The following is a 27,448-nucleotide window of genomic DNA, read 5'->3' as shown; positions in this document are numbered from 1 at the left end:
AAAGATTGTATGCAAACTCAGAAAGGATTTCTATGGTCTAAAATAGGCTCAAAGGGCCTCGTATTACCGCCTTGACAAACATCTACACCAACAGGATTTTTCAAAAGGGTCAATAGATAGCAATCTATATACAAAGATTGACACTAATAAATTGCTAATAATTGTTTTTTGTGTTGATGATATCATTTTTGGTAGCAATGAAGAATCCATGAGTCAAAATTTTGCTTTAGTAATGCAGCAATATTTTCAAATGTCCTTGCTTGGTGAACCTACCTATTTTCTTGCTCTACAAGTTCAACAACATAAAGATATATTTTTCTTTCACAAACCAAGTATCTCAAGCAGATCTTGAAAAAATACGACATGGAAGATTCTAAACCTGTATGTACCCCAATGGTAACAGAATGTAGTCTCAGCTGAAATAATGAATCAACAGCCGTACATCAACCAACTTACAGATCCATGGTTGGCAGTCTGCTTTATCTAACAGGTACCTGACCTAACATCATGCATGTAGTAGGAATAGTTGGAAGATTCCAAGCAAATCCAAAGGAATCACACCTTCAGGTGGTCAAAATGATTTTCAAATATCTTCGAGGAAGGAACACAAAACTTTGGTTTATGGTATCCTAGAGATACAGATCTTACTCTTCATGCATATACAGATACAGATTGGATAGGAAGTGCTGATGACAGAAAAATCACTGTTGGTGGTGCATTCTATATGGGTTCCAGGTTAGTGTTTTGGTTTAGCAGGAAACAAAGTTCAATTGTGATATCTATAGCTGAAGCAGAATATGTGGCTGCTGCATCTTGCTGTAGAAAACTACTTTGGATGATGCAAACATTGCAAGACATTCAAATCACATGAACTCCACCCATCTCCATTATATGTGATAATACAAGTGCCATCAGTATTTCAAAGAATCCATTCATGCACTCCAAGACCAAGCACATACCCATCAAATACCATTTTTTTTACGTGAACAAGTACTTGAACAAAAGCTCAAATTGGAATATGTTTCCCCCAAATAACAGGTTGCTGATATATTCACTAAACCATTGCCTAGAGAGACATTTGAATATCTCAGACAAAAGCTAGAAGTAGTTGTTGCATCATCCTGCTATTAAATCAAAATTTTCAGAGAAAGGTGATTATACGCGTGTTGCCTAAAGTGAAGTTGCGTACTCACGTAGTTTTTTTTGGGTCAAGGAGCGTATATATTTTCTAGGCAAGAAAAATAGTGGGGCAGGCTCTGATATGGGTTCTCTGACTGATATTGATGATATGCTCTGTTCATTAATTTTATCTGACTAACAAAGATGCCTTCATCTTTGACCTGTTAACAATGCACATGTAGCACCGGTTGAGGGGGAGCATTAGCTTTCATGTATAATCATCATTGTTGGCATTATGGTTGTTAAGTCTAGCTATGGCTTTAGATATTTATACCAGTGGCTGCACAAGTCATAGTCTATGGTGTGATATGTCTTCTCATACATTTGAATGGGTCCTCTTAGACAAATGATGTAATCTATATCCCCACTTTACAAGGGATAGATGATGTAATATTTCTTGTTTTTTTCATGTATAAGCAATTGGTATATCCCCACTTGATTGGGTGGATGAGTCAAATTTGGTATATCCCCACTTGATTGGGAGATGGATCTATGTATAAGTCATTGGTAATAGGAAGGTCATAGGTGATGTATGTATAGAGTCATGTTATTCTTTTAGAAAATCTTTTTTGCAGACTTTGCTTGTGCTCAGGGGGAGCATGGACTCAATCATGGGAGCTCAATTAGTACATTTCACCATATCATAGAATTCAGCATCTACTTAGGGGGACCATGACCATCATAATGTATGTCAAAGGGGGAGCATGACCCTTTGCCCTTGATGTCAAAGGGAGAGAGTGACTTGGTGTTGTTGTTGCCATCAAGTCCAAAGGGGGAGATTGTTGGTGTTATGATATAGGTGTTGTCCTTGATGGAAACTCACTTAGATGAAAGATCACAGTAAAACAGGTTAACAACAAAGAATTACAGATCAGAATTCAAAGAATGGAGAAGGAGAGGTATACGTAGGTTCACCTTGACCAAGCTATGTATACACATAGGTTCACTGACCACAAGTAGCATATATGTACACACACACTTTCATAGAAGGAAAAGCACGTATACCTTGGAAAACTAAGTTTTTGGTCCAAGGAATTTGGTCCATGGTATTTTGATCCATGGTATTGGTCCAAGGTATCTGGTCCGAGGTATTGAACCTAGGTATTTGGTCCAAGGTATTGGTCCTAAGTGGTTTTGGTCCATGGTATTGAGAAAGGCCTAAAACTATAAAAGGAGGAGAAGATCATTAGGCCAGGGGAACAGGAATCGAATATCTAATGAAGTGTGAGATCTAGTATGTGGGTTATTGGCTTATGGTGTTGTGCTTAATCTGAACCAAGGATGACCCTTAGCGGTTGATGAAGGATAAGATCTAATGATGGATTGGGATCTGAAGGGTAGAAATAAATTATCATTATGTCGTTTGATCATGTATAGTATAGATCTGAATACTGGCACATGTGTTATTCTGTAAATATTATGATCTGGATATAACTGAAGTCTGGAATAGCTGCAAAATTATGAATTAATATTTGCAGATGTATACGTTGGTTGGCTTTGACAAAAGTGTGTATACACACAGGTTCAACACATGGAAGTAGCGTATACCTTATAAAGTGTGTTTCAGTTATTTCTGTTTGTTGTTGCAGAGTTCTAGGTTTTGGCTCTGGTTCTAGTTACTGTATTGTGGTGACAATACTCTGAATGATCAGATTGATTGTGATTTAACTATGGGTTTTCATGGTGATTGATTGATTTGGTTTTGGTTGATTCAAAAACTGATGATTAAGTCTTAGTGATTGGTTGATGCAGATGTATTTGATGATTGAATTGCAGTTATGATGTTGTTGATGGATCCAGTTTGAAAACTTATGAAACGTGGTCCTTGGAGGAAGAAAGAGGGTTGTAGCCTTTTGTAGGACACTGCCTATGTACTAGTAAACATATCGGCTAGTAAAAGGGTTAGGGGGTTGTACCTCCCTTCCAGTAGAAGTTGGAGAATGAGATAAGGTTGTAACCCTCTACAGGTATAAGTTTGCACCAGTACAAGATTGTAAACATATTTTCTTATTATTAAAAGAAGACAAAGACGACAACAACAGGTGGTTCTCACCCACATTGGGTTTCCACCTTATATCTTGGTGTTCATGTGTGTTGCTTATGTGTGATACTTTATTGTGCTTTTACTGCACTGTCTAATAAATCTTTGATATGTTGGTTAAAGTTCAATGCATTAATAATTGGGTAAATCAAAAGTTCTTTGCATATACATTAGTTGCTTTAAGTACAATTGCATATACACGCTAGTTCACTTAACTGAAGTAGCATATACAAATCTTTTTGGGAAATTAAATTATTGATCTAATAATACTGATTCACCCCCCTCTCAATGTTATTTCCAATAATTGTGGGAAGACCCACTCTTCGACATCCTCATGATGGTTGATGACGGTGAATTTATACTAACATTAGTAGTCTGTGATTGTATCTCTGTACTCTGTGGTGACATCTTTCTGGAAATGAAATCTTATCTCTGTTGGATCTGGGTACACTCCTTTGGCTCCTCTGTCAAAATCATCTAATAACATGTGCATCATTGTCTTGAGTGCAACCAGACTGGCAACATACTAATGCATATTTTCTGCAATGATCATCGAGTCTATAATGGTGCTTATGCACATCAATTCGTCAAAGTAAGAGTCTAGATCCATTCAAACTTGGGCCTTTGTATTTGCCTCAGTGTGTCCAAATAGATTGGATCGCATGTGTTTGTACAACAACATCCATGCTTTTGAATACCCATGCATGGGAAGCCTACAAACTAGTGATGAGTTGTGGGATTTCTTCATATTTTCAGATCTAACTCTAGATACATACCTTCAACTCAATTTTTTTGGGCTTCATCATCTTCGGCAAGTGTAACAGGGCTCGTTTGTATCTCATTATGCATGTTTTCTTGTAATCGATATCAGCATACAAGTTTGACAAGATACGTGCTCTTCTAAGACATTCATGTTGCCAACTGTTGATATAAAAACTGCCTTATGCATGGTATCAAACTTGGAATACAATGCCCACATGACTATCTCAAGGGACGATACCTCATCCAGTATCGCCTTCTTCAACTTTTCTCAAGAAGATGTTGTAACCAATTCTCCTCCATACTTGGCCTTCTATAACTCCTTAGCCATTCACTCATTCTATAATATCAAGAAGCGAACACTCGAGCTAGTGGCTTCGACATATGCTATGGTAGCATCAGCCAATATTGTTGGATGCTTGCACACGTCAGATACGATCACTCATTGCTCAAACAATGTAGGAGATGTGTGGTCATTTGGAGTAGACGCTCTATGTGATTGCACAAATCTATGTCGCGACTCATTGAATGATATGTTATTAATCTCTTCTTTCGGATTCTCTACAAGGATCTCAGTATCTCCTTGGTGGTAAGGCATGAGGTTGATGTCTTGCTCTAACTCTAATTTATCCATCTCTGTATCCATCCATCTCAAGTACTCGTTCAATCTCTTGAGCGAAGTCCTGCTCCTGTGACTGCTCACCTTGTCTTCTTTGCCTCAGCTACTCAAATGAGTCTACCACCTATATGGGCGAAGCTTCATCAATCTCTAGATGTTGTTCCCCTTGATGTATCTGCTCCTATTGTGCTTCCTTCTCCTGTCTCTGCAGCTCATGTTCCTTCAGGAGTTTCTCCTTCAACTCTTCCAACTCGTTCACTATTTCCTCCATCCTCTATTTTTCTCTCTGCCTTTGTGTGATCCTCTTGTCACGCTATTGCCTCTTCACCTCTATTGCCAAAGATTCTTTCTACACAAGTGGGTCTTATTTAAACTTGCATCTTTATTCTCCCTCTACAATGTTGACAATATTTCTCTTGCCTTTTTCACATGCAAGTATGTTTACCTTTGTTTCTGTTGCTTCTACTGCTCTCTTGGATGCTACTTCACACTGCTTTGCTAACCATTCCACAATGATGTCGACCAGTTCATTTGGCTTGGAGAAGTTGTGATAATATCTCCATGGGTCTTCCTCAGCCCAATGACATGCCCCGTGGATCCACAAAAAGTATACTCTCATGCAGTGATCCTTCACAAAACAATGCAGGTCATACAGATTAAAGCGTCGGGTGCTGAAAGTAAATTTCTTGAACTCTTCCCTCTCGGCATCCGCAGGCTTGAGATTTTGTATCTCGTAAAACCTGATTCACAATGAAAGAGTGGGCCAAGGTGCCTTCTTCTTCTGATGCAGCCTAGCTGATAGTTCTACTGCCCATATCATATGACACTTCTCGCATGATGAGCTTGTCCGTGAAAAGATTCAGCAAAACATGTGGAGGCTTCTCCACATTTTATATCCATATGAAGGTGCCAAATGGTGAGGCATACCAATCCTCTATGCCGATCAATGCCTCCATTTCTACCTTCGACATGCAAGGTGGATCTTGTTCAAATACCATCTTGTACACCAGTGTGACAAAATGACTTGACAACTGTGTGATTACTCCACGGAAGTTACATTCAGAAAACAATTTACAATAAGTGTGCACAGAGGTTTCTGCTGGTGTCCATGTCCACTTCAAGCTCGGGAACTCCTGATGGGCACCGATTACATCCAAAATGTAAGAGGACATGTAGATTTTTGCTTGCTGACATTTGGGATATTTCCAAGCTCCTGTTACCTTTTCCTTCAACCTATGAGCCCACATGTTTGACTAATTGCATGCTTTGCCCTCACTCGCTAGTGGGTCCAACGTGATAACCCAACTCTACAGGAAGGCCTCCATTCTCTCTTGGCCATACAGGCGGCTTGCAAAGATTACCAAGTACTGATATGCCTTCTGCAGTATATTCATATTGTAAATTTGGTGGCGGTTCATCTTGAATTTTTCTCGCTCCTTCACTCAGTTCTTCAAGATATCCCTAGAGTTGGCATTATTGTTGGGTATGCTAAAGGGTATCTCCATGGTGATCACTGGCTTCGGCAAGTGGTACATCTACTGATAGTCCTGTGCCCTGAAGGTAGAAATCTCTATCTCATTGACACTACTTAGCATCATCGTCTTGGGATCAGTGTGCAAGATGATCCAATGTATCATATCCGTGCATGCGAACAGAAGATACCTGCATGCAATCCAGTACAAGCTAGACTTGTGAATGTTCACATAGACTTTGCGGTCCTTGAGATATTTCCAAAATATTCAAAAGAATACATCATTGACATCCTTCCTTTTCAGCTTGATGTTTTTGTCTACGATCATCTTAGTGTCTTCGTATATCGGCAAACTCGTAGACACTCACTCAACTGCTTCTCTAGTTATTCTTCCATCGGTGTCCTTTGAACCTGTTCTCTTGAAGGCCATTGATCCTAAACTACTGAGAGACAAATGAACACCTACTATATCTAAAGACATGGAGACATGCATGGCAAGAAATCTATCAGTTAAAACCAAATAAAACTTGAGGACTGACAATGCAACATACCCGGGGAACTGCTACTAAGGATTATGCAATTTTCACTGGGAGAGTGGGAGACTGACTACCAAAACTTCACAAAAGGTATTCTAGACTGTCGGGAGGTTGGTTGACTGCTGGAATTGCACAATGTGCAATCCAGACTTGCTTGTTGGGTGTTGAGATTGTGCAATGTGCAATTTTAGCTGGCAAGTGATGCAGGCTCAGGGACTGCATTGCGCAATTTTCTGGAATAGCAGACACTACCTGTCAGAATTGCTGTTAGCTTCACTCTCATAAAAAAATAATTATAAATCCAAAATTGTAATTAAATAAATAAAATCTTGAGAATTAGGACTTAGTTCCTCAAACTAGGGAGTTTAGATAGGATGAGATATTCTCTCCAACTAGTTCTCCTAGATTAGTGTTTTGTTAAGAAAATATCTCAACAACACACTAATCTAGGAGCCTACCTAGTTGGAGAGAACCTCTCAACCAACTAAGCCTAAATTGACTCCTAACAATGAGGAACAAACTCAATCTAGAAAGGTAGGATTAAATCCTAACTTTCATGATTTCAATTAATTTAATCATTTGGACTTAGAATTGTTTTTAATGTTAGAGTGAGCCTAACATTCCCCCCCTCAATGATAAGTCCAAATTAAGAACCATGAACATTGGTATCAGAGCAAGGTTAACATTGCAATCGATATGATTGTTCATGTATCTGTGTTATAATTGTTGGATCGAATCATTTTGAGATCGATAGAAATATGGATTTGATTTGTGGAATATCCCTTGAGATATGGTGTTCAATCCATTCACTGTAAGTGGGTCATATGTAGAGCTACAAGTGCGAGTAACGATATTTGAAGAGAATTTGAAATGAATTGTGTCCAGAAAAAATAAGGAGGATTGAGATTTTGGTGTCTTGGCATGATCCTGAAGAAGAGGATCTTAAGTATTTAATATGAAAATTGTGAAAGAGTTCCATTCTTTGGAACTGTAGCATGCGACATAGCCAAGCATGCATTTGTAGTGGTTGTGTTAAAAAGCCATTGTGATAACATCTATCCCAAAAGGCTTCAATTCAACTCTCAAAATTTCGAATAAAGAATGAACAACTGCTTTGAAAGTAGCATAAGCACCAGCCCATGGTCCAAGAGTTAAAGCCATGACGCTTCTAATATACACTATATTTTCCTTTTTCCTGGGATAACATGTGAGGTGCCACTTCTTTTATAACATGCATTAAACCATATACATTGGTCTTGAAATTCGATTGGAGGAGAGCCAAGGGTAGCTTAGCAAGAGGCCCAACATAAAGCACACTAGAAACTTCTTGTTTATTTGTACCTCTTAAAAGACCTTCCAGGTACTCTCTCTGATCTTTTGCACTTGTGTTACTGTCAAAGAATCTATTAGTAATGCTTTTATTCACTACTCCAAGTTTACGCTCTGCTACAACACAGGTAGCACAAGTACATCACACTTTTGACCAGTCCTATGAGCCCTTGCATGTGCCTGTAAATCAACTTGAGGATTCCAGTCAATTTCAAATATGATAACTGTATCAGTAGCTTGCAGATTTATTCCAACACCTCTTGTTCAGATGCAGAGTAGAAATAAGAATGCATCAGAATCAGGTCTGTTGAACTGCTCAATGAGGGCTCCTCTGTCAACTCTAGAAGTGTAACCATCCAAGCGAAGATAACGATAACATTTCAATATCAGGTAGTCTTCCATCACATCTAATAATCGGGTCATTGTTGAGAAAAGAAATACCCGATGGCCAGTTTCTTTAATCTTAGGTAGTATGTGATCGAGGGTCTCTAGCTTTGCACAAAGTCTGACAATTGATGGTAGATAATGTGGAGGCAACATATTTTCTATCTCATCTGCATGCAGCTGGCTTAGATATGAATGGTTGAAAATATTCCAAAGCTCCATTACAGTATTATGTACTAATCTAGCCTTCGAATGTCTGAGAAATCCAAGATTATCTTCAACTCTCTTCATGAGAAGCTTCCGATATGTAGATGCCTCACACCTTACCAAACACTCAATCTTCTCAGGAAATTTAGAAGTGCCCAGAGTTCCTCAAGATTATTTTGGAGTGGTGTTCCCATGAGCAACAATCGATGACTGCTTTGATAGTGCTTCAACTCAGCATTCAGTTTGCAAGATGCATTTTTTATGCGATGTCCCTCATCAATTATGATATAATGCCACAAAACTTTTCTCAGTCTTGGTCAATCATGTTTTCTCATCAAGTATTCATATGTAGTTAAGAGCACGTTAAATTTTTGCTGAGAAATGTTCTCCCTGAATAATCGACGACGATCATCAAGCAAACCTGTATATGCAATTTCGCTTATGCTAGGGGCCCAAAAGCTAATTTTATTCAGCCAACCAGAAAATACGGAGGAAGGAACTACTACCAAGAAAGCAGAAAATTACTAGACTACTCAGCGATCGCCGGAAGGAGTGAAAGACCGGAATGCCCTTAGCAGCTAAATGAGCTTGGCATCTATAGTTCTTACACCTTCTAAAAACTGTGTGGAGGAGGACTGGATTAAAGGTGAACATTATTTTTTCTAAAAAGGGAATTAACACAAAATTTTAATTTTTGAAATCATTTCACTTGTATAAGTGACTTCATACACTTTATTTCTCTTTTCAAAGTTACATCATAAAGTGATTTCTGTTATATATATATATATATATATATATATATAAGTGATATCAAGCCTTCCAAGGAATAAGGACATGTTTTAATATTTTTGAGAGATAAGGAGTATTTGTATTTTTTGTGTAATGGAGTCATAGGTGATTTTGTGGACTCATAAGGTGCATATTTTGTAAATTTGGAGTGATAAGTGAAAGTCATTATTGTAATTCAAAGTAATGTTTTACATTTAGAGTGATTGAGTCACTACATGCAGTTTTTGAAGACAATTTGCAAGTGTGATATTCTCATTGAGAAGTTTCCACGAGAAAGTTGTGACATTGAAGAATGATGTACTCCAGTAATTAATAAAATCATAATTTTTGTGGTGCTTATGTCCTAGATCCACCCCAAACTGAATAAGAGGATCTTAGGTACACCGTGTGTAATGAATGCATGTGCATGACTTGTGTTCAAATTATCTCTTTGTATTTTGCTTAAACAACTACATGCACATAAGCAAGCTTAAGTATAAGAACACTTAATCAAGATCCTGTAATCAAGATTAAATACACAAGCACAAAAGCGTCACATCATCAACATGATAAGATGATCTTCCAAGCAAGCACATTTCACATCATGTAATCAAAGCAATCAAGTTAAGGATGCTACAAAATCAAGCATTTCAAGCCAAGATGACATCAACATCATCAACACTTTTTGTGTCACTTGTAGATAAACATTTTTTAACTAAATTGTACGGGTGCATTCTCGGTTGTAACTGTTATCACTACAGGAAGCTCTCCTAGGTTGTAGCTCGAAGATGCCTACCAACATATAAATCTTCAATATTGTTCTATGAGCTATTGAAATGGATGATAGTTTGGATCAAGTTAGATGAATTTTCAACTTTGTTTTCCCTCAAGACATGCATGAACACCCTCAGATTGACAAGGCTTTAGATTACTAATGCTCAATAGTTTATAGATTCAATCGATAGATGGAGAATACTGACTATACCAATAGATGCATACATAAACGCATATGAATGACTAGCTATAGGAAGTAAATGGAGCTTGCAAATCTAATTTATCAACACAAAAATAAGATGATAGTTATCTGGTATTAGACACAGAAGAAGACATGAATAACCTATTCAAGTGAAAGCTTAGAACATAAGAGAAAATGGGAATTGAACATGTAACAACAAAAGAAGCTTATATTGTTGGAATGAAGATGAGAAGCTAGAGGAGCAGAGTATCCATAGTCTCCAAAATTTTAACCCCTCATACTTCTAACTTTCAGCCATTTATAAGCTTTTTTACAATGCTCCTGAGCTCTCAAAGGCTCGAAGTGTCTTAATCTATCATCTCTGTCTTTTTAATGACTTGATGCCATGAATAGACACACATGAACTCGGAGGTTTCTTTTCTAACAGCAGTAACAAAATTCTGGTAATCTTGCCTTGCTACCAGGTGGCCCACTCGTGCCAGCGATGTTCCATGATAATTTTTGCTGGTTTGGCTGTGTCGCGTTATTGTTTTTCCCCTTACAGCTATATATTCTATTATTTCAATTGACCTATTGACTGTTAAAAATATGAATAGAGCCAAATAGACCTAGTAGGTCTATTCCCAATCATTGTCGCCTGTCACAAATGGTCTGCCCCTTTGGTTTTTAGAAATACATCAAAACATTGGAAATACCTTAAAAATGGCTCATGACGTACTTCAAATTTTATAAATTTCCCTTGATGAACCCTTTCGGGTTCGAGTCTTATTGCATATCGCAAGTTGCTTCGATCTTGCTTCAAGGTTCCCCTTTTTATTTTAGAAATACGTTAAAACTATGAAAATGCATTAAAAATGACTCTTCTATGGATCTCAAGATCTATGCAATAATCCTTATAGAGCCATCGAGTTCAGCTAATCGCATCGCATATATACATGTATAAAGGCCCCTCTCCATAATGTTTCCCCAATTGCAATTCACTGATGCAATTGATCGTAATTGCATATCGCAATAACCCCAGGCCGCTTGGTGAGTGCTCTGTTGTGTTGGCCGATTGCGATTCTGAAATGCAACGTAGGCCATCGATCTGTGCGCTTGATAGATAGTCCACATTGACTCCGCCGATTTCCATCGCAAGTTCCACATAGTCCGCGCCGACATCTGCCGATTGCCACTGCCAATTGTGATCCACCGACTAGATCTAGACCGTTGATTGGCCAAATCTGACGACTGCTGTGCATTCATTTCTCAAGCCTCCGCTACTCTGTTTTTTACTTATTCTAGTGTTTTTTGCCTCTCGTCAGTGTTTTTCTACCTGTTTTAAGGTTTTTCTCTTGTGATTATTTTTATCTTTTAAATGATTTTCAAAGACTCAGAAAGCATTTTGGATCTATTTGGCACTGCACCTCAGGGGCTAACACTGGCTCCTTCTGGGGATGAAAGCCTCCCTTTGAGGTTTCAAGAACCATAGTCCGATGCATTTCATATAAAACCAAGATCAAATCTATCTCCTAGTTTTCCATTGGGCATGGAGTTCATTTTGTATAGAAAATAAAAAATGAAAAACATATTTACAATATCAAGGCTTTAAAGCCTTAAATGATATAAAGTTTCAAGAACTGCCCATTTACTGGGCTACCAAAAACATCTTCTCCTTCCAGACTGTGTAAAATAAAGGTATTGTTCTGCTAAATTTTGAGTGATGACAAACAGATCTGTACATAAGGAGTCAAACTTACCATGATTACCTTTCTTTTCCTTCAATGCATCCCATTTGAGAACCCAGTCACCAACTTGGAAATTGTCCACTTTTGCTTTCCTGTCAAAGGTTTCTTTGATTTTCTTCTGATAAGCTTTTTACTTCTCAACTAACTACTCTCTGATATGTTGTAATTCAACCAGGTTATTCATTCTCCTTACCATGTCGTTTGTTTCATCCCATTCTTCTTGAAGGAATTTTGCCATAGGGATAATCAATTGGATAGAAAAAACAACATCAGCACCATAAACTAGCTTAAATGGAGAATTTCCTATGGACTTCTTGTTGGTAAGTCTATCAGCTCACAGTGCAAAACTTCAACTTGGAATCCTGGCTCTTTTTGTTGTCCTCCAATAGTTTTTTGATTATCCTTACAAGACTCTTGTTAGATGATTCTGCCAGGCCATTGCCTTGAGGATAATATGAGGTAGAATGCACCAATTGAATGCCCATGGATTCACACATGTCCACCAATTCTTCTACCCTGAAAGTTGTTGCATTATCAGTGACTAGTTTGATTTGGCAACCAAATCTAGCGAAAATATTCTCATTCAAGAAATTTATGATAACTTGATGATTAGCATGTTTAGTGGGTACGATGTCAATCCATTCGGTGAAATAATCAGTGGCTACCAAGACCCATTTGCGCTAGCCACCAGAATGTGGATTAATCTCACCTATGAAGTCCAAGCCCCACTGTTGGAAGGGACCATTGATGTGTACTAGCTTTAAGGGCAGAGATTTTAGCTGTTGTCTTCCTACAAACCTCTAACATTTGTCACAGGATTTCACAAAAGAAAAGGCATCAGAGAACAGAGTAGACCAATAATACCCAGCTCTTAGGATCTTGTGGGTTGTGGTTTTCCAATAATGATGCTCTCCACAGATGCTAGAATGGAGCTGGTGTATGACTTCCACAGAGTGTCCTTTATCTAAGCATCTCAAGAGGATTCCTAATGGGTCTCTCCAATAAATAAGGTTTTTATTAATGCAGAATTTGGTTGATCTGAGCTTAATGGCTCGGGCTTGACTTGAGCTAAGCCCTGGAGGGACTTCTAGCTTCTACAAAAAATGAACTATACTGGAATACCATTCACATGTTGCTACATTTTTAGCCAAAGGCCGTTTCTACTCTTGCTCTTCTACTGCTTCCTCTGTCTACTCATCACCTGAATTTGAACCCATGCAATTGATGTCTAACAAACTGCAATTTTCCTCAGCCATAAGTTTAGCCAAGCCCTAGCCTTTGACAATCTTAGTGGGCTTCACCTCTATGTTAAACTCTATGAATTTTGTAATCCATTTAGCTCTCTTTCCATCAATATCTGGCTAAGTTAGGACATATTTTACTGAGGCTGACGGTACATATGTAGTCGCTTTGGAATGCGAAATATAAATTATGAATGCGTTTAAATATTTTATGAGAGCATAAGCTTTCTTTTCAATCAGGTCGTACCTTAGTTCAGCATCCCTCGGAGTTTTGCTGAAAAAGGCCACAGGGTGCTCTACGAGTTCATCATTTTTCCACAACAAAACTACTGCAAGTGTATCATAAGAGGCAAAAGAGAAGATATAAAAATCCTTGGTGTAATCTGGGTTGATTAGAGTGGGACCTTCCATGATAGCTTATTTGATGGCTTCAAAAGAGCTTCTTGCAACATCTGTCCATTTTATTTCTGATCCTTTCTTCAGCATGGAAGTGATGTGCTTCACTAGCTCTACAATGTTTGGAATAAACCTCCTGACAAAGTTGATCTTGCCCAGGAAAGATTGAATGTCCCTTTTTGATCTTGGGATAGACAATGTCTGAATTGCTTGAACTCTTTTTGGATCTATCTTCACACCTTCAGCAGAAACAATATGTCCCAGCAGTTTTCCTTCTAGAGAAAACTGTGACTTCTTTGGGTTTATAGAAATTCCAAAAATGTCTACACTTTAGAAATGCCTTTTTCAAATGCTGCAAATGTTCCTTGTGACTACAAGAAAATATTGTTATGTCATAAAGGTAAATAAGGAAAAACATTTCCTTCTCTCCCACAAAGGCTATGTCCATGGCCCTCTGAAAAGTAGCCCGAGCGTTCATCAATCCAAAAAGCATTTTGGAGTACATGAAAGTGCCCCAAGGAGTAGTGAAGGAAATTTTTTTCCTGATCTTCTAGATTTACAACAATCTAATTGTAACCTGAAAATCCATCTAAGAAATACATGACTCTAGCCCCTGAAACTTTTTGCAGCAAGTGTTCCATCTTAGGCAGGGGCTAGTTGTCCTTTTTAGAGCATTTGTTCAGATTCCTGAAGTCAACACAAAGCCTGATTTCTCCATTATTCTTTCTTACTACCACAAGGTTAGATATCCACTTTGAATACCTTAGGGGAACTATGATCTTGGCATCCAACAGCTTCTTCATTTCCTTTTCAATGAAAGGAAATAAAAGATAGCTGATAGGTCTTAATTTCTACTTAAAAGGGATGGTGTTGTTCTCTAGCGGAATCTTATGCTGAATGATGTTTATGTTATAGGTATTAATATCACTGTATGTCCACACAAAAATATAAGAAAATTTTTTCATCAGGGTGCAATACTCAGAACTCTAGGTAGAAGACATGTGAGTGGACAAATTTATGTACTTTGGATGGGCTGGACTCCCTACATTATGTTTATGAGCAACAGACTCATTTTCTTTTTTGGCAGGCTTATAAGGTACATCATTATGATCAAGTAGCTTCTCTTCTGGCACCAATCCTTTGGGTATATGGTTACTAAGGAGATGAACATTGTTGTCCTGATCAATCTCGTCCTTGAGCTTGGACTTGTTTCATTCTCCAATGGTTTCGTTTTCTTGGTTGATGTGCATCTCAAAAAATACCTCAAAGACTTGTAAAAACCTATTAATTTCATCATCATCTTCAAAAACATTCTAGTACTTGATATTGTCAGGCAGAGATGGTCTATATTTCACCAGAACTTCATAAGTCAACTTAGGAGGAAAAGGAGGAATAAAATTGCTAGAAGACACAGCAAGGGAATCGACAAGTTGGTTCTTCATTCTCGGGATGTAAGAAATGTTGAAAATATTAAAAGAGTCCTTGAGCTTCCATACCTCATTCTGTATGCTTTCAGCCTTGGATGATTTCCTTGGAAAGTTTTGTTGACCTGCTAAATGATAAGGTCTCGTCTCCAAACACTTTTAGACCTTTGATTCCAATTTCTCAGTAGTGTTTAAACCCAATATCAAGGCTTCATACTCTACTATGTTATTTGTGACCCGAAAAGTTAATTTGAAAGATAAATGAAAGCATTCTTATGTGGGGGACACAAGGACTACACCTGCCCCTGCAACTTCCTTAGAGCAAGCTCCATTAAAGAACATGTCCCAAATTTATGGGCCTTCTTCCTTTGTGATCTGGAAAACTGGTTTCTTAAGCTGTGTGGAGGCCAACTGAGATTCTTCAATCTGAAGATTACAAGCTCCAGAATTAGTGTCGACAACATATATGGGATGATTAGTGGGATTCATTTCATCACTAGTAATATAAGCCAACTGAGCTTCTATGTATAATCTCTTGCTCTCACCTCCAAAAACTGGGACAGTAGCATAGGACAGATCATTTTATGATGTTCCACCTAATCTCTTGATCCAACCTCTCGAAAGCAACATGCCAAACTTGGGGGGTACATCTATTACCACAATGTCCATCATCTTGCTCTTCATGGGTAGATGAGACAAAGTGATTGCTAGGTCTTTGATTAATCCCAGACATTTTAGCTTTCTAGAGTCAAAAGAAAATAGGTAATGATAAGGCTTGGTAATGTCAACTCCCAATTCATCCATGATAGCCTTGGGCATTAGATTATGGCTGGTTCTAGTGTCCAGAAGGTAGTTGTCAAGGATTTTTTCATGAATAGTCAGAGAGACATAGAATGATGGGGAGCTGTCATCATAATTTTCAATCATTGGGCTAATAACAACAGCTGGTTTGTCATCTTGCAGATTTACATAGTCGGTGGAGGCTTGGATGGCATTAGGCTCAAGGGCCTCAAGGATATATTTCTTGAAGGACTCATTCTTCACTAGTTCAATCAGAGGTATAGGTATTCTTAGCTTCTGAATTTCTAATTGAAAACTGAAAGGAGAAGGAAACTTGTCAAGGCCTCTTACCTCGTGAGCTAGAGCTTTGATGATGATGGATCAACTGTCAGTTGCTTCTGCTTATTAGCTTGCTGTATTCCATGGACAATAGATCTCTGAATAGGAGTTTCCTTGGTATTATTCATCTTTGACATCAGATTATATCTGTGTTGATTAGCAGTTTTCAGAAAAACTTCACCATGCCATTCTTGGTTGATCTAGTCATTGAATAATGACTTTTCATAGGCAGCTGAGGTAAAAAAGGAGTCATTTCCTTTATCTTCCAGAAAATGGATCTTGCATCTTCTTCATTCTGCTCTTCTTCCATGACTACATTCTGGAAAGGGGTCTTCACCCTTTGGTCTTCATTGAAATCTTTGCTTCTTTGCAAAATATGCAACTGCTCATTAACTCTTCTATATGGATTTGGATTTCTAGGAGCAAAGGTATTAGGAACTCTTCTTTTCCCAGAGTTATGCTCAACCTTTAATTTGGAGATTTCAGAGGCTAATGACTCTATCATCTTGGTCAATTTGATCTATCTTGGGATCTAAAGATGATCAAGACTCGCCCCCTTGTCTCCTTCTATCAACATTTTCCTTGAGCTTCTCTGCAACCATGATGTTTGATTCTACTTCCAAGGCTGCATCCTGCATATCAGCTAAAGTAGCACATCACCTCTCCCTCAATAATAGACAGAAGTCAGAATCAAAGGCACTAGCATAGGTGAGTTTAGCAGAGGTAGTGGTGGGTTTTACTTCAGTTGGTATCTTGCTATACATGCGGTTAAACCTCTTATTAAAATCAGACAACAACTCACCATTTTCCCACTTTAATTTCCCAAACTCGGTTTGGTAGTAGTGTAGATCCTTCTTATCCCCCCAATACTTTAGGAATGCATCATCTAAAGCCTAAATATATGCTATAGACCTTGGGGTCATTTCTCTGAACCATTTTCTAGCCTCTCCATCTAGACTTTGGACAAAGACTCTCATCCATACGTCATCTTCACTAATGTCCAAGTTATCATCATAGTTATAGAAAGATTTAAGATGTTCTTCAGCTGTAACACCTTCAGTCCCTGTGAACTTAGGCATATACTTCTAATATTCTCCAGTAGGCATGGAATTCAAAATATTGGGTAGTACTAGAGGTCCATACCTAGCAGCTATGATTCTTTCCATTTTGGTAGATGCTTGTGGACCTGCCATAGCTCTGGTGGCTATAAGGGTACTATAAATCTGAATGACAAGGGGCTAAGGAGTGACTGATAAGACTAACGAAGTATGATGATTAGGAGGTGAGATTTCCTTTGGGCTTACAACAAAAGGAAAACCTAAAGAATAAGGAGCTTTATGAATTTCGAAGATTTTTTCTTCACTACTAGTATTAGATTCTATACTCTCAACATGTATTTGTTCTATTACAAGATTTTCTTGAACAGATATAGAATATTGTTTAGGGCTACCTAAACCTAATGCTCCTCAACGCCTTCCTTTCTTTGATGATCTTTTCAGGGTCAGATACTGGGTCAACTTGTGGCTTCTGAGGTTTCTCTGAGTATGCCTCACAAATTGAGCCAGAACTATGAAGTGGAGTTCCAAAGAGGTTCGTCCTCTACTAGAGTCACCAAATAGATGCTTACAACCAAAAAAGTGCCTAGAATTTATCTATCATCAAAGTTGGATCTCTGTCATCTCCCAGGGAAGTTGAGCTTCAATGTTCTTTCCCCAGTAACAATGCCAACTATGTTATCACTCCAGGAATCTCTCCTAGGTTGTAGCTCGAAGATGCCTGGTAACATATAAATCTTCAATATTGTTCTTTGAACTATTGGAATGGATGATGGTTTGGATCAAGTTAGATGACTATTTCAACTCCGTTTTCACTCAAGACATGCATGAACACCCTCAACTTGACAAGTTTTTACATCGCTAATGCTTAATAGTTTATAGATTCAATGGATAGATGGAGAATACTGACTGTATCAGCAGATGCATACATAAAAACATATGAATGGCTAGCTACATGGAGTAAATGGAGCTTGCAAATCTAATTTATCAATGTAGAGAGAAGGTGATAAGTATCTCGCATTAGACATAGAAGAAAACATGAATAACATATTCAAGTGAAAGCTTAGAATAGGAGAGAAAATTGGAATTGAACATGTAACAACAAAAGAAGCTTATATTGTTGGAATGAAGATGAGAAGCTAGAGGAGCTGAGTATCCACAGTCTCCAAAAGTTGAACCCGTCATACTTCTAACTTTCAACCATTTATAGGGTTTTTTACAATGCTCCTAAGCTCTCAAAGTCTCAAAGTGTCTTAATATATCCTCTTTGTCTTTTTAATGACTTGATGCCATGAATAGACACACATGAACTCAGAGGTTTCTTTTTTCAATAGCAGTAACCAAATTCTGGTAATATTGCCTTGCTTTCAGGTGGCCCACTCATGCAAGCAATGCTCCATGATAATTTTTGCTAGTTTGGCTATGTTGCACTATTGTTTTTCCCCTTATGGCCATATATTCTATTATTTGAGTTCACTTGTTGATTGTTAAAAATATGAACAGAGCCAAATACAGCTATTGGGTCTATTCCCAATCACTGTCACCTGTCGCAAATGCCATGTCCCTTTGTTTTTAAGAAATACATCAAAACATTGGAAATACCTTAAAAATTGCTCATGACGGACTTCCAATTTTATATATCTCCCTTCACGAATGCTTTTGGGTCCAGGCCTTATCACATATTGTAAGTCGCTTCAGTCCTCCTCCAAGGTTCCCCTTTGTATTTTAGAAATATGTTAAAACTGCGAAAATGCATTAAAAATGACTTTTCTGCGGATCTCAAAATCTATGCAATAATTCTTATATAGCCATCAGGACCAGCTAATCGCATCACACATATACATGTATAAAGGCCCCGCTCCATATCATTTCCCCGATTGCGATCCACCGATGCGATTGATCGAAATCGCATATTGCAATAACCCTGGGTTGTTTGGTGAGCGCTCTGTTGTGTTGGCCGATTGTGATTCTGCAATGCAACGTGCGCTCTCGATATACACGCTTGATCGATGGTCCACGTTGACTTCGCTGATCACCATCGCAAGTTCCACATAGTCTGTGCTGATATCCGCCGATTGACACTGCCAATTGTGATTCGCCCACTCGATCTGGACTGTTGATCGGCTAGATCTGACGGCTATTGTGCATTCATTTCTCAATCCTTTGCTGCTCTATTTTTTACTACTTTCTAGTGTTTTTCACCTCCCGATAGTGTTTTTCCACTTGTTTGAAGGTTTTTATCTTGTGATTACTTTGATCTTTTAAACGATTTTCAAAGAATCAGAGAGTGTTTTGGATCTGTTTGGCACTGCATCTTAGGGGATACTAGTAACCAACACCCTAATTTGAATTGCTAAGGTGAATACATTAAGTCAGGTAAGTCTTCAACTGAGTCATCAATATTTGACTTGTCAATTTCCTCTTGCGTGCATTTTTATATAGTGTTTGACATCCTTCCTTTTTAAAATCATTACATTCAGTCAGTACATTCAAGAAAACAAAACCTGTTAGTAAACAATCAAGCAAGTTCAAGAAAGCCATCTAGCAAGTAGTCATCATCAAATAAGTGTGAATTCTAATATTCAATTCTTATGAGAATCAAATCAAGCCAGTGTTTAATGCAAGTACAATAAACAACAAATCAAGTGAGCATGTCATTCAAACAACAAAGCAAGCGAGCATGTCATTCAAACAACCAAGCAAGCAAGTGTGTCAAAATCAAGTACGAAAGTTCAACGCATGACATCTACAACAAACGAGCCAGTGTGAAGTTGATTGAAGCATTCACAAAGTGTCAGTAAAGCATTCAAGTAAACCAATCATCATCAAGTGAGCATGACATCAAGAGTTCAAACAACCAGGTCATAAAACCCTAGCAAGTGTTTAAAGCATCAGCAATCAACAATAGTACAAGCGAGCCTGAATTCAAAGTGAGCAAGCTAAAATGGTGACACACATTCAACTGTCCCAAATTCCTAACGATTTGATTTTATCATCAACTGGTGACATGGTGAACATCAGCAAAACAACTCTTGTTGATATTCAAATGCATCTTCAACATGCACATGAAATGATTGAGTTCCTTCAACTAGAGTCACAACTTCAAAGAGATGAGTTTCAATAGAAGAGTGATGCTTTCAAGTCTTTCATCCATACAGATGAAGATAAATATGTGGATTCCAAGTCACTGATCCAACCAACTTCAAGTGTCGAAGTGGTCCCTGATCTAGTTCAACTTTCTTCCAAACCAATCATCAAGCCATGGGAAGAAATCCAAAGTAACAGAAATCGACGAGGCTTAGGATATGTCAAAGATGACGCAAAATTGCATATCCCAGATTATTCAAGGCCCATTAAGTCTATCATTGTAGGGTTTCTTGCACAAATCACATAAGCTGGTTCTAAGAAATTTTAAGCCAAATAGAAATACACGCAAACTGCAGTTGCAGTCAAACCAAAATGCCTTCATTGTCAAAGAAACGGTCATTTAGAAGATCAATATTTTGATCTCCATCCTTGTCACCATTGTGGCAAGTCAAATAATTCATTAACACAACGTAACAAACAACAAGAGTCCAGTAGATTGAAGATCGATTATTCATGGATTGATCCCTTGGAATGGTCAATTACGGTCATAAGATTGTATAAGTTTTACAATCGAATTCACTCACACATATTGCAGCAAAAAGTGAAAAAGAGGATGGTACTCTCGTGCAGTTGAATGGGGGATTACAGCGGTGAAACTCTCATACACCTGAAGGGGGGGAGTTTAGATATCAAATTCAGAAGATTTCCTCTCCTTTCAACTAACAAAGGGGCAGAAATGTCAATGAAACTGACAGCGTTTGTCAGACTAAAAGTCTCTACAAAATCAGCGAAGCAGCTAGTGGTCATTTTCATCAGTGAGTGAGCATTAACAACTTCACCAGTGGGTGATGCACAAATTCGCTAGTGGGCGATATTCAACAAAGTTAGTAGTGAGCAGTTTTCAAACACAGCAAAAGCAACAATTAGCTGTTTTTCAATGTCATCAGCCAGTGGGCGTTCTCAATGTTTTGTCAGTGGACACAGGATGGTAATTTCAAGCAAAGGATAGTTGGATCCTTTTGTAGCTTGGCAAGTGACAGAGTTATCAAGCAACATTTAGAGATGAATCATACATGTACTGACTCATGGTCTCTTCATATTAGAGTTTCTTCAACATTCATTTTTGGTGGTTTTTAGGCAAATGTTTTTTGAGGATGAACAATTTTAGGATGAGAACTTGGAAGATGGTTCCTAGTTCTTAATTTGGACTTATCATTGGGGGGGGGGATGTTAGTCTCACTCTCACATTAAAAAAAATTCTAAGTACAAATAATTAAATTAATTAAAATCATGAAAGTTAGGATTTAATCCTACCTTTCTAGATTGGGTTTGTTCCTCATGGTTAGGAATCAGTTTAGGCTTAGTTGGTTGAGAGATTCTATCCAACTAGTTAGGCTCCTAGATTAGTGTGTTGTTGAGATATTTTCTCAACCATAGTACCCAAGATAGAGGTAGTATCATGAGACCAACTTCCTGATGTATTTATTTGTACTATTATCATTTTTTGTACATTGGATTGATTCATAATGAGAATGTGAGGAATGCTATAAGGTGAGGCCTTTTCTGCCATGTCTGGTTTTTATATATTTCGGATATTTATTTTATGAGTGTGAGTGTTTTATTATTATTTTCTTAAGTCTCTTCAATTGTGCAATGTAATACTGGAGGGCACTAACTGGCAAGATTTGTGGATTTTCTTGGAGGAGGGTAAACCATTCCCTCTCAGAATTTCTCAATGTTGTTTGGGCAAGGTAGAGTCCATGCCAAGGTTTCCCAGACCTGCTGACGGGAAACTGAAAGCATATGCAGATGTTAATGCATGGCGATACTGAGTGTAAGGAGTGAATGATCATGCATGAAAAAATCTAATGCAAGATTCAGAAAATGGAACAACCTGCATGTGTGTCGAACGAGTTGCCGAATCAACAACCGTTCGTGCAAAACAATGCCATGCATGCGACAATAGTGAGATGCAAACGAAAACTGAAATGGTGCTTTTATAGGATAATATGCATGGATATGATAGCGAACATTCTTGGAAATCAAGTAGACAAGACTTACATGAGCCAAAACACAAAAAGCGACAAAAATTCTACAAAAGACAAGTAAAGCAGACTTACCTTGAAATAGCTAAGTTGAATGTGTCGAAGACTCCTGGATGTGCTATGCGATGTCAAGGCTCCAAGATTGATGTGAAGAATGAGCTCTGAGGCATCAAATAACTAATTTTTGGGCTTATGACGCGCAAGCCATAAATCTAGGAAAAAGTGACACCTATAGGAAAGTTTCTAAAATGATCTTTGCATGTAACCTCTAGCCACTAAAAATAGATCCCTAAAATCTAGGGATGCCTTTTTCATGTTTATTTCTTCTATTTCGTGAAAAGGAAACCCATGAATGCAAGTTAAGTTTTCTGGGTCCCAGGTGGAACCGGTTAACTTGAAGGAACATGCAACAATGCTTTACTAAGAGGGATTATTGCACAATTTCTAGGAGTAGCTAGGTTGGCTGTCTAGAGGGATTGCACGATTACTCAGAGGAGGAACTGACTGCTGCCCAGAATTGTACAATTTATGGGTTGAGCTACACTACTGGGCTAGATTGCACAATTTTCCTGAGCAAGGTTGTTTGAATGAATTGCGCAATTTCTGGGCCCAGCAGGCTACCCAATAGATTTACATAATTCTTGGAGGGAAGGTTGGTTCCTGTCTAGAATTCCACAATTTTCTAAGAGTGTTGCTCAGCCAGTAGCTGGCCCAATTCTAGAGTGGTAGCCTATGAGGGGAGTGAAGCAAACTAACATGAACAGGCTGGCAAGGTGTTGAAATACCAATGAAGCTTATGTACTTGATAGTGCAACACATGCTGCTAAGGATGGTTGGTAGGGTGCTCCAAAATGAAGCTAAGGAAAATTTTTGGAGGGTGGTTGTAGCCACTACAATAGAAGGGGAAGTAGAAGGTGGCAACTACAATCTAGCAAGATCTATGATCTGACTTTGGCGATGAGGGACAAATCACATTTATGGGTTTGAAAGGTATATCAACATCACATGTTGGTTTTGGTTCTTGTTAGGTGTGTGTTCTATTATTTACACGACTAGTCGCACAGACTATATGTTGCGCCGGGAACAGGGGGTGACATTGCCCCCTATTGGGGGGTTTCCAAGGGGGCAGTAACACCCCTGCATGGGGGGGACTAGGGCAACACCCTAGGAACTTTTTTTTTTAAGCAAACCCAAGGATGGGGGTGGACCCAAAGATGTTGGAGAGACATACCCATGGTTTTGTGCATGGATTTTTCACATGGTTTTTGCACATGGTTTTTGTTAGGTCCCTATACTACTAGTGTAACCCCTTAGTGTTATTAGTACAACCCCTTATTATATTGTTGTGCCCATGTAGTCCCTGTATTGTTATTATTATGCCCCATAGAAGCCCACTATTGTTATTATTGATCTCTTACATTATTATTGTTATGTCGTCTCTGACTATATTATGACTCCTTAGACTCTTATATATAGAAAGGAGGTCTTGTCATTTGTATTATCCAAGAATTGTTCATTTGTGTAATGTAAAGGAGGTTTCCCCCTCAAAGAGGCTGATTTTTAAGGCGTTGATTTATTTTTTCTAACTTTTTGTGAGCTGGTTTCATAACATTTGGTATCAGAGCTTTGGATTCTAGGGTTTCGCTACTCCAAACAGGTCATCGTGGAATTTTCACTTTAACTCTATTTTTGCGACATTCCATAAGCTAAAGCAAAAAACCATTTTAAATGAAATCATTTGGAACTTTAGGTCCAAATTTCAGAGCTTTTCTTGCTACATTTACGGAGATATGATCTGAGGAAGTTGGGGTCTTTAGAGACTCTTGAATTACATTCCAAACAGGTGACCTGGGGAAAATCATCATAACTTTTGTTTTGAGCATAAAATTGAAATTTCGTCAGAAGTTTCAGAAAGATGACAACCTTTAGTTTTATGTATATCAGTTTCAAGTACTAAAGTCGAAATAATGACACATGGCACTTCGTACAAATTTGCTCTACTGAACTAGTCTATAATCAGGTCACCATGGGAGATTTGGCATAACGCTTCCTTGGAGAATCCAATCTTAATCTGAATTGTGGGGTTAGAAAGAGTACTCAAAGGGATACCGTAGGAAACAATTCTCAATATTTGAGATCCACAGTTATAGAGATATAACAGATTCAATATCGAGCTCTTACAAAGTGAAAAAAAAAGGTCTGTAGTTTTTTTGAAATTTTGCATAAGATTGGTTTGAGAAATTAGTTTGAAGGAATTTAAAGGGAATAGTGAAGAATTATTAGCAGCAATTAATGCCCCACAGAAAGAAATGGAAACACCTAGTAAGTAACCTGAAATATCTAGCATGACTCATGAAGAAGAGGAAGAAGTGCAACATGATATATCAAAATTACAAGACCAAGTATAACATATTTCACTGTCACAAAAGGTAACTGAAGCCAATATGAATGGCATGGAAGCTAATATGAATGGCGTGCAAGTTAATATGGATGTCTTGGAAGCTAAGATGGATGGCAAGGAAGCTAAGATGAATGGAATTGACGTTAAGATGAATGGCATGGAAGCTAAGATGGAAGAATTGAAGATAAATTTGAATAAGTTGCTACAAGAAATGGTTTCTAATGGTAAAAGGGTAGTAAAGGAAACTCATGATGAGAACAAAAGAAATGTTAATAATGATTTCATAGACTCTAATGTTGGATTGAAGACCCACCATGTTCCAAGAAGTGATATGAGGAAGTTTGATGGCAAGGATCCTAAAACATAGACACTACAGATGGAGAAATTTTTCGGTCTCCATAATGTGTGAAACACACAAAAGGTACATATTGCAACTTTATATTTGGAACCAAATCAGTTTGCATGCTATTGATGACTTTTCTCTCGTAAACAAATTGTCACTTGGCAATTCTTGCGGAAGAAATGATAGCACATTATGAGAATACAAAAAGAAAAACCTTTTTTAGCCAATTGATAAATCTCAAACAAAAGGATTCAATGATGGAGCACATTGAGGACTTCCAAAAATTGAACATAAGGGTAAAAGATATTCTAGAGGAGTATAGGGTTGATGTGTTCATAGGGACTTTAAAGGATAATATCCAACATGAGGTTCGCCTTTGGGAACCTGATTCATTGGAGAAGCCATTCATGTTAGCAAGAAAAATGGAAAGCAAAATTATGGAAACCCAGAAGCCTACCACTCACAACTATAAAGATGGAAGTGTTGTTTCCCCTAGCCTTCCACAACCAACAAGGTTGACACCACAACAATTGGAAGAAAAAATAGCAAAAGGGCTTTTTTATTGTTGTGATAGAAAATACACTAAAGGTCATAAGTGTGTTGAGAAGAAATTATTCTACATAGACTATGAAGGGGTGGAAGAAAAGGAATAAGAAATGTCAAAAGAAGAGGATATACTCCAGGAACAAACCTTAGATAAAAAAGAAATGATTCCGAAAATATATTGTAGTGCATTGGCTGGAATTACCACTCCTAAAAATATCAAGATAGAAGGACATATGAAGAAGAAAAATGTAATAGTGTTGATTGATGTTGGAAGTACCCATAATTTTATTCATTGTAAGATAGCCAAGGAATTAAATTGCTTCCTATATCCAACACCAAAGTGTTAAGTGATGGTTGCAAGTGGAGGAACCATACATTTCTTTGAAAAGTGCCATAATATCAAGCTATACATGGTAGAATATGTATTGAATAGTCCAATGCTTTCCATTCTAATGGGTGATGTTGATGTTGTACTAGGAGACCAATGGCTACAATCCTTGGGTAGAATAGCTTTTAATTTTCAAGAAATTTTCATGAAATTTTGTGTGGTAGGAAAGGAAGTTGAATTAAGGGGTATTGTAGCAATGAATGAGGAAAGATAATCAGCTCAAATGGTATGACAAAGCTTCTAAAGAAGGAACAATGACGCGTAATTGCACAATTATGTTCACTAGAGGTTCCCACATTGAAATCATCTATTTCTCCAGATCTCCAAAAAGTCTTGCACAATCATTAAAAGGTATTTGAGATTCCCAAAGGCCTCCCACCTATTCGTGATCATGATCACGCTATTGATTTGATTCCAGGAAATGTTCCTCCAAACACAAGGCCGTACAGATATCCCTATGCCTAAAAGAGTGAAATTGAATGTATGGTTGCAGAGACACTAGAGGCTGGTATAATTCAACCTAGTGAAATTTATTTCTCTACTCTAGTAATATTGGTGCACAAGAAGGATGGATCATGGTGCATGTGCCTGGATTATAGGGAGCTTAACAAGCTGACTATTAAAGATAAATCTCTCCTTTCGATCATCGATGAATTATTGGATGAATTGCATGGATCAATTTACTTCACCAAGTTGGATCTCCGTTCATGATATCATCAAATTAGAAAGAAGACCGAAGACATTCCAAAAGCATCATTTAGAACTCATGAGGGTCATTATAAATTTTTGGTCATGCATTTTGGCCTTACCAATGCACCTTCTATATTTGAAGGTTTGATGAGTTCCATTTTCAAACCGTTCCTTCGAAAATTTGTGCTAATATTTTTTCATGATATACTAATCTACAACAAGTCTTGGAAGGATCATGTTCAACATATTGTCAGGGTGCTCAAACTATTGGAGGAGAAATAATTATATGAAAAAATCTCCAAATGTTTCTTTGCAGTACAAGAGGTGGAATAGTTGGGTCATATTGTATCTCATGAAGGTGTTAAGGTAGACCCTAACAAAATGAAAGCCATTAAGGAATGGAAAATCCCCACATCCATAAATAATTTGCAAGGATTTCTTGGGTTGACAGGGTATTATTGCAAGTTTCTTAAGAATTATGGGAGAATAGTAGCACATCTAACAACATTATTCAAGAAATATGCATTTTCATGGTCTCCAGAAGCAACAAAGGCCTTCAAACATCTTAAAGAGGCAATGTGCCAAGCACCAGTATTAGCTACGATGGACTTCACAAAAGTCTTTGTTGTGGAATGTGATGGTTCAGGAAATGGAATTGGTGTTGTTTTAATGCAAGATGAAAGATCCATTGTTGTCTGAAGTCATCCAATCAAAGGA

Source organism: Pinus tabuliformis, chromosome 7 (assembly GCF_031772625.1).
Source record: "Pinus tabuliformis cultivar Carrire ecotype Pingquan chromosome 7, CPIR1, whole genome shotgun sequence".
NCBI lineage: Eukaryota > Viridiplantae > Streptophyta > Pinopsida > Pinales > Pinaceae > Pinus > Pinus tabuliformis.
Note: the sequence above shows the minus strand (reverse complement) of the source record.